Source organism: Pan paniscus, chromosome 17 (assembly GCF_029289425.2).
Source record: "Pan paniscus chromosome 17, NHGRI_mPanPan1-v2.0_pri, whole genome shotgun sequence".
NCBI lineage: Eukaryota > Metazoa > Chordata > Mammalia > Primates > Hominidae > Pan > Pan paniscus.
This window is the reverse complement of record NC_073266.2, coordinates 44,834,293-44,848,470: the sequence shown is the minus strand read 5'-3', so window position 1 is coordinate 44,848,470 and position 14,178 is coordinate 44,834,293.

Genomic DNA, 14,178 nt, shown 5'->3' with positions numbered 1-14,178 from the left:
AATTATTTTTAATATAAATCTCAAAAGATTTTTAAAATATACTATTGCAGACCAAGAAAAAAGAATGCATTTCACTAACCCTCTTGTATCTAATACATAAGAATGTCCAAAATGGTGACTCTGCCATAAAAAAGACTAAAAATATGTACCTGTGGAAAATATGATTGCAGAGACTGAAAGTCATAGTAACACGCCAGTTTCCAACAGGTTCATGGGCATTCCCTACTCTGCATATGTATTAGGCTGACCCCACAGCACACTGTTTGGCCACCTGCGGTGTCTCCAGCTCTGGTTCTTTATCTTGCCACAGAATGTAAGGAATCAGATCTATGAAGACAGAATTTCAAAAAAAAGATATTGCATATAATATCTTTGTGAGTTGCAAATGATTAAGAAAACGTGAAGTATTCCCTCTTTAAGAGATATTTACATTTTAAGACAAAGTGTCTATTTGGTATAAACAAAACAAAATAAAAGAATATACTTTTGACATTTGGAACATCAGAGAGCAGGGTAAGTAGGTCACTGTTTAAGCAAAGGGACCCTCCAGTGGGTTTGAAATGATATGTATGACTTCCCCCACACAAGGCCAGCCCTGACTCTTCACCATTATGAGTGGACTAATCGTTTTTGCACCAGCGATCCTGGGAAATATATTACCTTACTAAAATCAAAACACCAAACTACATAGAATTTAATCCACTGTGATAGTGAAGAATCATCATTAGCATTTAGGCAAACAACTAGTTTTTGCTTACTGTTAGAATGGTTTGAAACTGCTTATGGTGAGGATAGTTCAATTTTATCTGTTTTGTCGGTATGTAACAAAGAGCTAAGAAAATTGTTTTGTTCTACTCTGCAGGCTATGTCCTTTGCCCATGGTTTGAAGTAAGACTTCCTCCTTTGGCATTGTTAGAAATTATATTCAGAATAGGGGACAAACTACTCAAGCTCTCTTTCTATGTCAGAGTTTCACCATCTGAAAAAGCAGCATTCAAACGATTTTAATGGGCCCTCAATTTCCCAACAGTCAGCCCTCTAAAACGTCAGGATTCATTCGTTCCTTGGGGGTTTTCATGGCTTTTGGCCATGGATCTGGCTCCTAGGAACTTTTCCAACATGATTCATGGTGTTTAGTTATGCAGCTGTCATAACTGGGTGATTCCTTTCTCCAGGTGCACGTATAACTCCCATTACTGTCACTGAGGCTAAAGCTCATATTTCAAGGGAATCTGAAACTTGTCAAGGGTGAAAGGACTTTTTAGTTTTTCCTGCTTTGATTTAGGCCTTGTCTGGTAATTTTAATACCTCTGATGGTTTTTCTTTTCTTCCAATTTGTTAATATGTTATAGAAAATTAACTGTCTGGAAAACAAAGCAAGCAGGAGTTTCTCTCTCTTTCTCTGGAAAACAAAGCAAGCAGGAGTTTTTCTTTCTTTCTCTCTGTCTCTCTCTCTCTGTGTCTCTCTCTCTCTCTCTCCCTCTCTTCCTCCCTCTTTCTCTTTCTTCCTGTCTGTCAGAGCATTGAATTTTTTTGAGTTAATTTCTTTCCCATTGTTCTTTAGGTCAGCATCTTCACTATTTCTTAGTTCTGTTCTTCATTCTAGACTCTCACTCCTAGAGAAAACATTTCTATGATCTTCAGTTTATTCTGTCCAATTTATTTTTAAATGACTCAATTCTGTCTTTTGATATAACACAAAATTCTTAAACCTTTAGAGAGGCAATCTATTTTATTTAGTTAGTTTATATTAGCCTCAGAACTATCAGGTAAAGGTTCAAAAAAAGTTTGTCTCAATGTCATAAAAATTTTATCTGGACTCAAAAATTAAACTGTAATTTTGACATCATTAGGTTCTCATACCTTGTGAAGTCACAACTTTAAATTTAAAACATAGTCAAAAATATAAATTCTCTACTTTTCCAAGTCTCTTAGCTTTTAACTAAAGACTTGAAAGTCACTGGAGGCTGGCTTCTTAACCCAACTTCTATGGAATCTATATGACTTCATGGATAAACTTCAGAAGATTTGGAGAATTTCATAAAATTGCTCATTTTTGTTTTTATGAATTCTTCCAGGGAGAAGATTCAAACCTTTCAAATGAATTCATAACCTTAAAAAAATCTATTAACCATCCATTAGAAATGCATTCCAACTTCCTTATGAAGATAGCCTCAATTCCAGTTTTCCTGAAAAGTAAATGACACCAAAAGAAAGTGATGAATTTTAAAAGTTCTCTCCATCCTACCTCATGCTTTTGCCTCCTGGTGAGCTACCTCTATACCCTTTAATAGAGACCCAGAAATTACCACTTCCCCCAACTATTAGTTCCTGGTTAATAGGATTCATTGGAATGTCTCCTCATGTCAGGATACCAAGGCTGTAACCCCTTGTTCCTCTCTGCCAAATGACTAGAGGTTCAGAAAATTCAGCGAGGCATGGCCCATCTCTGACCTATAACAATGCAATCAGAGTTTACTCAATTCAGTTTACTCTGAGATGCCTTATTATAGTTTCAATATTATGCATTTAGGCAAAATAGGGTTATCTAAATACAACTTGAGCTGTGGGTGAACGTAAAAGTTTATATAGTGAAACTAAATATTATGAATTATAGTTTTTTTATTTTCCAAAAACTAATTACATCCATATCTCTGTCAGTTATGATCTGGTAATTTAAATTTGGGGGTCCACACTGATGGTCAGTAACAGTTCATTAGGCAGCCTGACTAGGCTAGTGCCTCAAGACACTGCTGATTTTCTAGGTTTTCAAATGTTTCATTTGCTCTGTTATTTATGTTGCAGAAAATTGGCATACTCTTTGCAATTCACTTGTTGTTTAATTAATCCCTTATGAAGTCTGTTTCTCTTGTGAATTATCTCTCCTTCATACTTTCCATACATTTTTTTCTTGCTCTCTACAAACTGGCCATTGTTTCCTCTAATATTTGCTCTCTGCTTCTGGGCCCCAGGCCTTCAGAAGGGCTTTCAGTTGCTGGCTCTCTTTGTTTGTGTCCTTCCCAAGGAACCACTGACTTCATACTTTTGAGGTTGTTATCATTCACATTAGGTATTACTCACCGTAGTTCATGATTTTCCATTTTATTTGTAACTGCTGGTTGGTTCTTCCTGGTAGGACAAACTATTTCTGTATTTCTTGCTTCTTTTAAGCACTCTGAGATCTGCAGAGCTATTATATCCTTCGAAGATATCTACCATGCCTTCCAGTTCCTGTTTGTATGTGTTTGTGTATGTTTAGTCAATTCAACAGACACTAATGTGTTAGGTATTGTGCAAGCTTCAAAAGATAGAAACTTATATGTGTGATATAGTTTGAATCTGTGTCCCCACCCAAATCTCATGTAGAATTGTAATCCCCAGTGTTGGAGGAGGGGCCTGGTAGGAGGTGACTGAATCATGGGGGTGGATTTGTTCCTTGCTGTTCTCGTGGTAGCGAGTGAGTTCTCATGAGATCTGGTTGTTTAAAAGTGTGTAGCACCTCTCCCTTTACTCTCTTCCTCCTCCTTCAGCCCTGTAAGAAGTGCCTGCTTCCCTTTCCGCCATGATTGAAAGTTTCCTAGGCCTCCCCAGCCATGCTTCCTGTACAGCCTGCAGAACCATGAGCCAATTACACCTCCTTTCTTTATAAATTACCCAGTCCCAGTCTCAGATATTTCTATATAGCAGTGCAAGAATGGACTAATACAATGTGTCATGGTTCCTGCCCTCAAAAGGGCTTACCATTTAACTGGAGAATAACTTTGCCCTTAACCTTTTACTGAACAAGGCATTTAGATTACATTTACACCTTCCAGCACTAGCTAATCACTTTATTTTTTTTTTCAGAGTTTTGACACTGCTTATGTTTAGTATGCCGCCTGGAATTACCACCCATTAAGCATGCTATGGAAGAACTTTCTTTTTTCTTCTATGTTGCATTTTTATAGCTACAACTCTGGACATCTGTTTTCATTCCTGTTGTCTCCTCGGGGACTTATTCTTCCTGGCTTTCTTATTTTGTCAGAGTCCTGCAAGGCATTCCTCAATCCTTTTTACCTTTTCACCATTTCTTCCATCAAAGACACCAGCTTGCATTTATAGCATGTTACGTTGATGAGAGCCTCAGAGAGAAAAACAAGCGTAAAGCTGAGACTGCATGTTACTGCCATCATTCTGTTCCCCTCTGCTCATACCTCCTGGGAAAAAAGGAGGGACACAGTTCTTTGTAACTCCCTCAGAAATTTTTCCTATAAATGCTTGAAGCAAACTGCCTTTTGGCAGTGCCTGTTTATCTCTGGGCACCTGGGACCACTCTCTTGAAATCAGTCTGGACACTAGCCTCTATTTCTTCCTATTGAGGCTTTATTATTCTGCTAAAAAGATAGCCTGAATTACTAATTTATATCCTAGGTGTCTGTCTTCTTCAGATACCAAATAGACAAGGAGCTTTTGCTCAAATATTCGAGAAACATTTGTTCACCTACTGAATTAGATTTCTCTAAAGGGACAGAACTAATGGGATAGATGAATTTGTGAAGGGGAATTTATTAGGAGAATTAACTCACCCAATCACAAGGTGAAGTCCCACAATAGGGCATCTGCAAGCTGAGAAGCCAGGAAGATAGTCCATGTCCCAAAACCTCAAAAGTAGGGAAGCCGATAGTGCAGCCTTCAGTCTGTGGCCAAAGGCCCAAGAGCCCCTGGCAAATCACTGGGGTAAGTCCAAGAGTCCAACAGCTGAAGAACTTAGAGTCTGACGTTCGAGAGCAGGAAGCATTGAGAATGGGAGAAAGATGGAGGCCAGATGATTCAGTCAGTCTAGTCCTTCCATGTTCTTCTGCCCGCTTTTATCCTAGCCATGCTGGGATAATGAGAAGCATTTATCCATGTTGTCACAAGGGTTAAATAAACTGTAAGATGGAATGTAAAGCACTTCACTTAAAATATAGTAGATGTTCTATAAAATATTTGTTGAATGAACACATGAACAAATGTCATGAACAACAGCCTGGGGAGCCTATAACATATGGCAGTGTTTTGGGTATCATAATAATATGGGTTTGAATCACAGCTCTTCCATTCACTACCTTTGTGATCACAGGTGAACAACTTTTCTGTTCTTCAAATTCCTTCTCTATGAAGTGGGACAATAAAACTTACTCCACAGGTATGTCAGAAGAATAGATAGAATGAGATAATGTACATAAATCAGTTATCATAATGCATAGAATACAAGGAGTATTCAACAAATAATGGTTTTGATATCATGTAGATTTTCCTAAGATTTTAAAATGTTTAAAGTAGTAAAATCTTTCAACTGGGAACCCAGGAACTCATTGTCTGTCTTCCATTGCAACAGTTCTCCAGAATATACTAGGCTAAAAGATAGTAAAGATAGTCATGTATGTAGAATTCACAATATTTTCAAAGGAAATTGGTTATTTTTAGGATTCACTTTTCATAACACCCCAACATCTAGTACATGTCATCTTACCTTAATATTCATTTACCCCATGGAATTTGTTTGCATTATATATGATGTTCATAATCTTGGTTAGATTTTCAAAAGTAGACATAAATTTTTGAGGAGTTAGTCTCACTTTTTCCAGACATTATAAATTCCAAAATTTATATATGGCCTTCTTCTGGGCATTTCATATTTTCTTTTCAATTTGGATTCCCTAGATTGGTATTTATACCAGAGGTGCTACTTTCCATTTAAATTATTTCTGTAAGCACTAGGACTCCATGTGGATCTATTATATTTCACCAACATTTCAAATCCCTCATGTGAGCCCCATGGGTAGAGGGTGCTGTGTTATTTACTGATAAAACCCTAGGCCCAGAACAATGCCAGACATGTCATAGATGGCTAAAAATATGTTTGTTGAATTAAAGAATGAACGTGTTTACAGAAAAGGAATATGCATAAGCTCCCAGTTTTCTTTTTTAGTGCTTTGCAATTATATAATACATATTTATGAACTATGGAGGTTTTATTATACTTTTATTAAGCATTTCTAGTAATTCTTTACTAAATAATTTGCATATGTAGTTATTTAAATAACAATAGTCTGGACCATTGCTTTTCCTTAGCTACCTCTTTTTCTGTTTCCTGTTATCTGCTTGTCTAGAGCATTCAAGAGTTTGCATAGCCTTTTTCCTAAAATATAAAGAATTTCATTAGGAAATAAATCAGTAGAATATAATCCCTTAATTTTTTGAGTTGTGTTACTAGGGATATGATAAAATGAATTTGTGCTTTTAGTAGAGAAGGAACTCTATTCCTATTAACATCCTCACCATCAGAAAAGCACAGCGTTTGTTAGAAAATCCCATTCGAAAATAACAGGTAATATTAGTGAACGTTTAAAAAATGTATTTTATTGATGTGGTGGTTAATTTTATATGCCCACTTGACTGGATGCCCAGATAGTTGGTAAAATATTATGCATTATTTCTGGGTATGTCTGAGGATATTTCTGGAAGGGATTAGTATTTGAATCAGCATACTGAGTAAAGAAAATTCACCATTACTGATACAGGTGGACATCATATAATCTGCTGAGGACCTGTATAGAACAAAAACCAACCTTTAGAAAAATGGTTTTCTCTCTCTCTGTCTTCTTGAACTGGGACATCCATCCTCTCCTGCCATGGGACACTGAAGCTCCACCCACCATATCTATCAAAGCAGAATATCGGGATGGGAGATGGGTAAAGGGAGCTGTGGAATCAGTGTTATCATTTGTTTTCACTTAAAAGCTGAAATTCAGTGTGCTTTAAAATTTTTACATATAGCAAAATGCACTGATCTTTAGTGTGTAACTCAGTGAGTGCTGACAAATGTTTACAAATGGTTTTTCTATTTTGTGTAGCCAGTCATTTTAATTGTAATTGTTTTTTCCCTAACCAGTAGATTGCATTTTTATATTTTCTTTATAGTGTCTTTTGATACACAGATTTTTTTGAATTTTAAAGAAATTATTTTTCTGGTTATTTTTCCTTTTATGGTTAGAGACTTTTGTGCCTTATCTAAAAATCTTTGTTTACCTCAAGGTTGCAAGGATATTCTACATTTTGTGCCAGAAACTTGCCATTTTAGCTTTAGGATGGAGATATGAGATTCATCTAAAACTTTCCAGTGTCAAGGGTGGGCAAAAACTACAGCCTGCCGACAAAGTCTACCCCATCACCTTTTTTTAAAAAAATAAAGTTTTATCGAAACTGTTTTACTCAGGTAGTTACATAATGGCAGCTTTTGCCCTATAATGACAGAGTTCAATGGTTGTAATAACTGAGATCATGCAGGTAAAAATATTTACTTCGCTAACCTTGCAGAAAATGTTTGCCAACCCCTGGTATACGATATGAGAAAGAGATCAAGTTTACTTATTCATACATTTACTTTTCCACAGAAGTATTTCATAACCATTTATTGAAAAGGCTGTATTTTCTTCACTGAACTGCTCTGAAACATTTGCTGAAAATCAGCTGGGTCTATGTCTGTACTCCACTTTGTCCTATTAATCTATTTGCCCTTACACACTGTACTTCAATTTATAGTACCTCTTGATATTAAGTAGTATAAATACTCCAATTTAGATGACCTTTTTCAAGATCGTATTGGCTATTTGAATCTTTGTTATTCCATGTAAAATTTAGAATCAGATTTAGAATTCCTTTGAAGTTAGAATTGCGTGAGTTTATAGATTGCTTTGGAGAAAATGTACGTCTCAACAATATTGTGTTTATCCATCAATGTACATGATATATCACTGCATGTATTTAGGAAGCATTAAATATTTTACTATTTAGTGGTAAAATATTTAGCTGTACATTTTTCATAGATGGCCTTTATCAGATTGGCAAATTGACCTCCCATCTTAATTTCGCTCTCTTTTCAGGAATAAATATTGAATTTTGTTCAATGCTTTTCCTGTATCTATTGAAGTGATTATAAGACATTTTTTCCTTTTTCTGTTGGCACAATGAATTGTATTGATTCACATTTAATTAACAAACTAGTTTTGCATTCCTATGAAAAAGTTTAAATATAAGTTGTTTTAGATATTTTAGGGTTCATTTATGAATATTTTGTTAATAATTTTTGAGTAACACTGGTCTGAGTATTTTTGAATAATATTGGGCTGATGAGTAATACTGGTCTGCAATTATGATGACCTCATCAAATGAGTTGGGAAGTGCTCCCTCCCTCCATCTCTGTTTTCTGAAAGATTCTTTGTACATTAGTATTATTTCTGCAGTAAATGGTTGAAAGAATTCACCAGTAAAATCATTAAGGCCTGTAGTTTTTTTCCAAGGTTTTTTTCTTTAATATATAAAAAGTTTTTAGCTTTCCTTTTCTTTTGCATCAAATTTGATAACCTATGGTTCTGAATTGTGGTTCTAAGTTGTCAAATGTATTGGTGTAAAGTGTTTTATTGTTTTAATATCTATAGGCTCTTTACTAACATTTATATTAATTAGTATTTCTCATTTCTTCTTGATCATCTTGCAAAAAGTTTGTTAATTTGTTAATCTGTTCAAAATATCCAGTTTTGACTTTAATTTTTTTTTTTAGTTTTTTTTCTTTTTTATTTCTCCCCTTCCCTTTATTATTAACTTTTCTTGACTTTGGGTTGTATTACTCTTCTTCTTCTAGATTCTTCATGTGGAAACTTAGATTTTTGTTTTCAATCAATTTTCTTTCTATAATATATGCATTTAACACAAGTGTCCCTTTAAGCACTGTGTTACTGGATCCTGAAAATTTAGCCATGCTGTCTTAATATGTGTATGTGTGTGTGTGTGTCTGTGTGTGTGTGTTGATATATGTATGTTTTTTATATATACATATACATAAAATCCTAATATTATTATACTTGGTTTTCTCTGATGTGTTTTTAGATACATTCCTTTATGTAATTTTGAGTGCTGTTCAGGAATTACAATATGCATTCTTCTCATTGTCTACTTAAAATTAATATTATACTAGTTTATGTGAAATGTATGAACCTCATAATAGGCTAACTCCATCTATTTCCTATCCTTTGTGCTATCATTCTTATATATTTTATTTTTATATAAACTGTAGATCTCACAATATTAATTTTTTAAAATAGTCTTCATTTTTAAATAAAGACAGTTCTTTTTATTTACTCACATATTAACCACTTATGGGGTGCTCTAAATTCTTTTTTTAATTATAGGTTTCTATTTAATAATATTTGACTTCAGCTTCAAGAATTCCCTTTATCATTTCTTGTTAGTGCAGATATGCTGGGAACAAATTTTCCCAGCTATTATTTAACGTGTCTTCATTTCACTATCATTATTGAAGGAGAGAGTTTACAGTATCTTTTCTCACCACTGTAAATATGCCATTTCATAGACTCCTGGCTGCCATTATTTCTAATAGTAGCTAGCCATCATTCATATCATTGTTCATTTGCATATGTTTTTATTTCTGACCACTTTTAAAATTCGTGCTTACCTTTTGTATTTAGCAGTGTAACTATTACATGCCTAGATGTGGTGTTCTTTGTTTGCTGAGCATGCAGCTGAGATCCAGAAAGGCTATGTAATGAGAGTAAGGACTTATACCTTAACCATGACTTAGGATAAAGAAAATAAAACACTATATTCCTATTTTAAGACAAAGCTTAACAGATACAATAGGATATACTAGCAATTTAACCAGCTGCCAGAACAAAATTCAGCACCTTTCTAGCCAGCCTAGACCACTAACCTCTCCCAGACATTCATGGCCTCTGGGATTTCTGTACAGCAATTGGGCCTGCAGCATCTGCTCTCTGCTGGGCCTGACAATCTCCCCTCTGCACATGCAGAGCAGCTTTTGGCTAGGGTGTTGCAGGGAAACTGTGCCATTTTCTGGGACAACCATCTACATGACTCCCTCTTCTCTTGCATCCTGCTCTACAAGCCCAAATTGCTTCAGCAATCCTAAGCTGCATTCTCTGTCTTCCATCCTTAGCCCGGTGGCTCAGAGAGGCACCTGCCCTCTACTCACATTCCATTTTCCTGTTCTTAGATTGGGAAAGTACTACCAGGCAAAACCTGGGGCAAAATGAGTCATATCTCTTAAATTTTCATCCTCTCTAATATCACAGTCCTCTGACTCTGATTGTCTAATGTATGAAAACAATTGCCTTGTATTTTGTTCAATTTTATACTTCTTTACAACTTACTTAGGGTAAGTTCAATACCAGTTGTTGAATTATGGCCAGAAATAGAAGCTCTTTTTTGTTGGACTCCTCAGGTGATTTGGAATCCTCAGGTGATTTGGAATGTGTAGCTAAGATACAGAACCCCCATGTTACAGCTCCTGAATGGCGGACAGGCAAGGCTACTAACACACTTGTCAGCTGGGAACTCCCAGATTGGAGACCAGGGCAGGAAGAAAGTTTACCAGAGAGGAGATTCCAATAGAACAGTACCCAGTTTTTCCTTCCTAGAAGTCTTTTTTCAGAAGACAAATTCCTGAGACAGCATAGTACAGTGCATACTATTTCAGAGTAAATAGCTTAAATTTTAGTTCCAGCACAGCCAATAGCTATTGGATATACATTGTTTAGCTTGTTTTTCTTCATGCACAGAGAATTGGATATAGAATGCTTACATTTTCTTCTATCATCTAGAGTCTATAATGATTTCTATAACCATGTGACACAGAGGAAGGCATTACAAATCAGCTATCATGGAATGGACTCATGTCTTTAAAAAAAGAGATTAAGTGTAAGTTAAATGGGTCTGTAAGAGGCTACAGAAGTTTTAATATATTGTCAAGAACTCTTTGCTAAATTTCAAGGTTTTCCAAAGCAGGACACATGCTGAATCCCAAAGGCCTATTTTCTGCTCTCAAATCTGCTCTATTGTTATAAGAACCAGTGAATCCAGTTTTATTTGATTATAGCCATGTGAAACCATGGGCAATGAAGAAAAGGGGCATGCACAAAATGACTGTTAAACTTTAAACAAATTAATTTAGTTTGAAAGTGCGCACAGGAGAAGACTTACACTTTGTCTGCATGCATACACTCACATGCTTTCTTACCGAGTGTGCCTGTTAAAATAATAAACTTTTCTTTTTTTCTTCTGGTTTCTATTTCTCGTCACATATGGGCTGATCATTGAATCCCTCTCATAAGCATTAGAACTGGTTCTTGGGCTCAATTTTCTGAGAGGTATAATTTATTTCCAAGGAGAGAATAGCCTAGAAACTCTAGCTAGGTAAAATTTTTGGTGCATGTTGAACTGTAAAACTAAGACATATTTGTCTTGTAAGGCAAGACTTTGACGACAAGACTAAAATTCTAACAGAAAGTTTAAGCTGGGGTTCTGTGCATCCTTGTCTCTTAAACATCCTGATTTCCAGCCTCCCTCTTATAATAGCATAAATCACAGACTTCCCATCTTCTTCAGTCCTGCTTAGACTCTGATTTTGCTTTTGCTCATATTGTGTTTCCTACATCGGTAAGAAACTCATTCACAATCATCCAGACAAATTCAGTTGGGTTTTCATGGCTTTCGAGAATAAAAGCAAGACAACACAAAAGGAAATATTTATGGAAATTCATTGTGAGACCCATCCCAGGCTGTCTGTAGAAAGAGCACTTTGTGTATAAGTAGGATAAAGGGGTCTAAATGTGGCATAACCTTGGTAAACTCACACACTTTTAAAAAAAGGCATAGGTGTTAGGGTTAATGACAATTTCACATCAATATCTGGCAGCATGCTATTTACAATAATGACATATTATAAGAACCTGTATTTTAATTATAAGAAATGAAAATTGATGTCAGCAACAAGTAGAAGCAAATTATGCCCTAATGATTTTCTAATAAAGTAATCTGCTCATATATCACAGGGAATACAAGCAAAAAAACCTGTTAATTTTGAGCCTAAGTAATTATTTTTTAACCTTTAAATATTAAGCAACTTGTATGAGGCTTCTCAAGGAGTACAAACCAATGGCTTCTTTCCCAAGAAGTTTTTGGGGAAGGTGAAAAGGTCAAATGCGGAATTTCAGAGATAATTAAATGCACTTAAAATACAAATGTTTACCTGGAAGGGACAGGTTAAGTCTGTTTTTACCCTGTGCCTCAACCAGTTTTTTTACCTGAGGCCTATGTGATAAATTAAGAGACCTGTGCAGATTCCTAAAATTCCAATATTTAAACAAGAAGAAGAGAACACACAGCAGAATCTGTAGAACTTTCACAAAATCTACCCCACCCCATCCTCAACTACAAGCTAATTTAGTCCCAGAGAAGGTAAATAGGAGGATTAAATCTAATGATACATATAAAAGTGCTTTGGCAATTACAGAGTAGTATATAAATAGAAGTTATTCAGACACTTTTGACTGGAAAAGAGAAACTGTTTTCAATACTTAATTACATTTCCCTCTGTATTTCTAAAAGTAAGCCATCTTGCAATTTTATATTAAGAAATAGTGAATGATTGTATTTGCATACAGGCAGTAGCATAGAAATTATGTTCCTATTCAGTGGACCTCCAATCAAGCAAAACAAATCGACAAATTAAAAACACTAGGGATGAACGTTGTGGCAGTGAAGCCCTTGGCACATGTTTTTCTTCATTATTTTTCTTTGCCTTACGTGGGGCTGCTTCTAGAGTTTATTTTCAAAGGTAAAAAAAAAAAATGATAAAGGAAGCAAAGCTAACAAGGCAGATGGCTTGTCAAATTAGAAACAGGAAGCTTTTCCAAAAACAGAATAAAGAATGTGGAGACTTATGAGAGCTAAATGTTCATTGTGGGCCCGTGGTGCAGTGCCTTCGGATGTAAAAATATGGCATCACCATAGTTCAGTCTTTAATTGTTCTTCCTTCTTAGTGGGTGGGAGTGTTCATTGTACATCTTCCTATACTCTTAAGGAATTCTGGGCTTTTGCCCATAGTACCTCTCTGATTTTTCTGGAAGATGAACCCTTTAGCAGGTGAACACAGCTTACACAGTAACTCACAGCTATGTCAAGGGCATGAGGCAGGCCCAGCTCTGCACAGCATTGCTGCAAGACAGTGGAAAATAGATCTGGGTTCGAAAATCACCAATTTGTACAATAAATGAGTATTTCTATGGGAAAATTAATTAACTTATTTTAGGATCAGTTTTCTAATCAATAAAAAATAATAAAGACAATAAAACTACCTTGCTAAGTTTTATTCAGAATTGAATATTATCAGGATTTATTACTTACATACAATTTAATAGCTACCTCTATTGAGTCCTACATGCCTTCCATTAAGTACTTTGTATGTATTTCTCATTTAGTACCCCTCAGACAACCCTATCCCATAGGAAATATTATCTCTTTTCAAAACAGAAGCACTGGAGCTCTGCGAAGTTCGTGCTTAGGTTCTTATAGCTAAAAAGTACAAGAGTCAGTGGGAGGGGCTCGTGTAATTCAGAGCCTGCTTGCTAATTACTATCATATATAGCTAGTCCAAGGCCATAGGAAAGAAAGACTCATTTTTGTATCTTCAGTCCTTGTGTGATGGAGAAATAAAAAAGTTGTCTCCATGGTCTTCTGCAATGCCAAAATTGTTGACACCTAGAAAAGAAAAATGATGATTCCTTTAAGCAACAGGAGATAAAGGAATAAAAGAAAGGAACAAGATTAAATGAAAGAACATCTTGGCTACTCTTATGAACTAAATGTTTGTGTCATTCCAAAATTGAGTTGAAATTCTAATTCCTATTATGATGGTATTGGAAGGTAATGCCTTTGGAAGGTAATTCGGTCATGACGGTGGAGCCTCATGAATGGTATTGGGGCCCTTATAAGAAGGAGCAAGAGAGAAATGATCTCTCTTTGCCATATGAGGATACAAGATCATCGTCTTTAAACTAGAAAGAGAGCCCTCACCAGAAACTGGATCTGCTGATGCCTTGATCTTAGACTTCCCAGCTTCCAGAACTGTGAAAAATAAATGTTGTTTAAGCCACCCAGTCTATGGCCTTCTGTTTTGGCAGTCCGAATTGACTAAGATTGGCTAAGTGTTTTAAGATGAGGGAAAATGTCCCTTAATTTATCAATCCTGCATTTTAAACAGGACCAGTCTTTTTAAATAGGTATCTAAATTATAAAATATGCTAGATGTTTACAAGAACTAAAAAAAAAGCTGCGAAT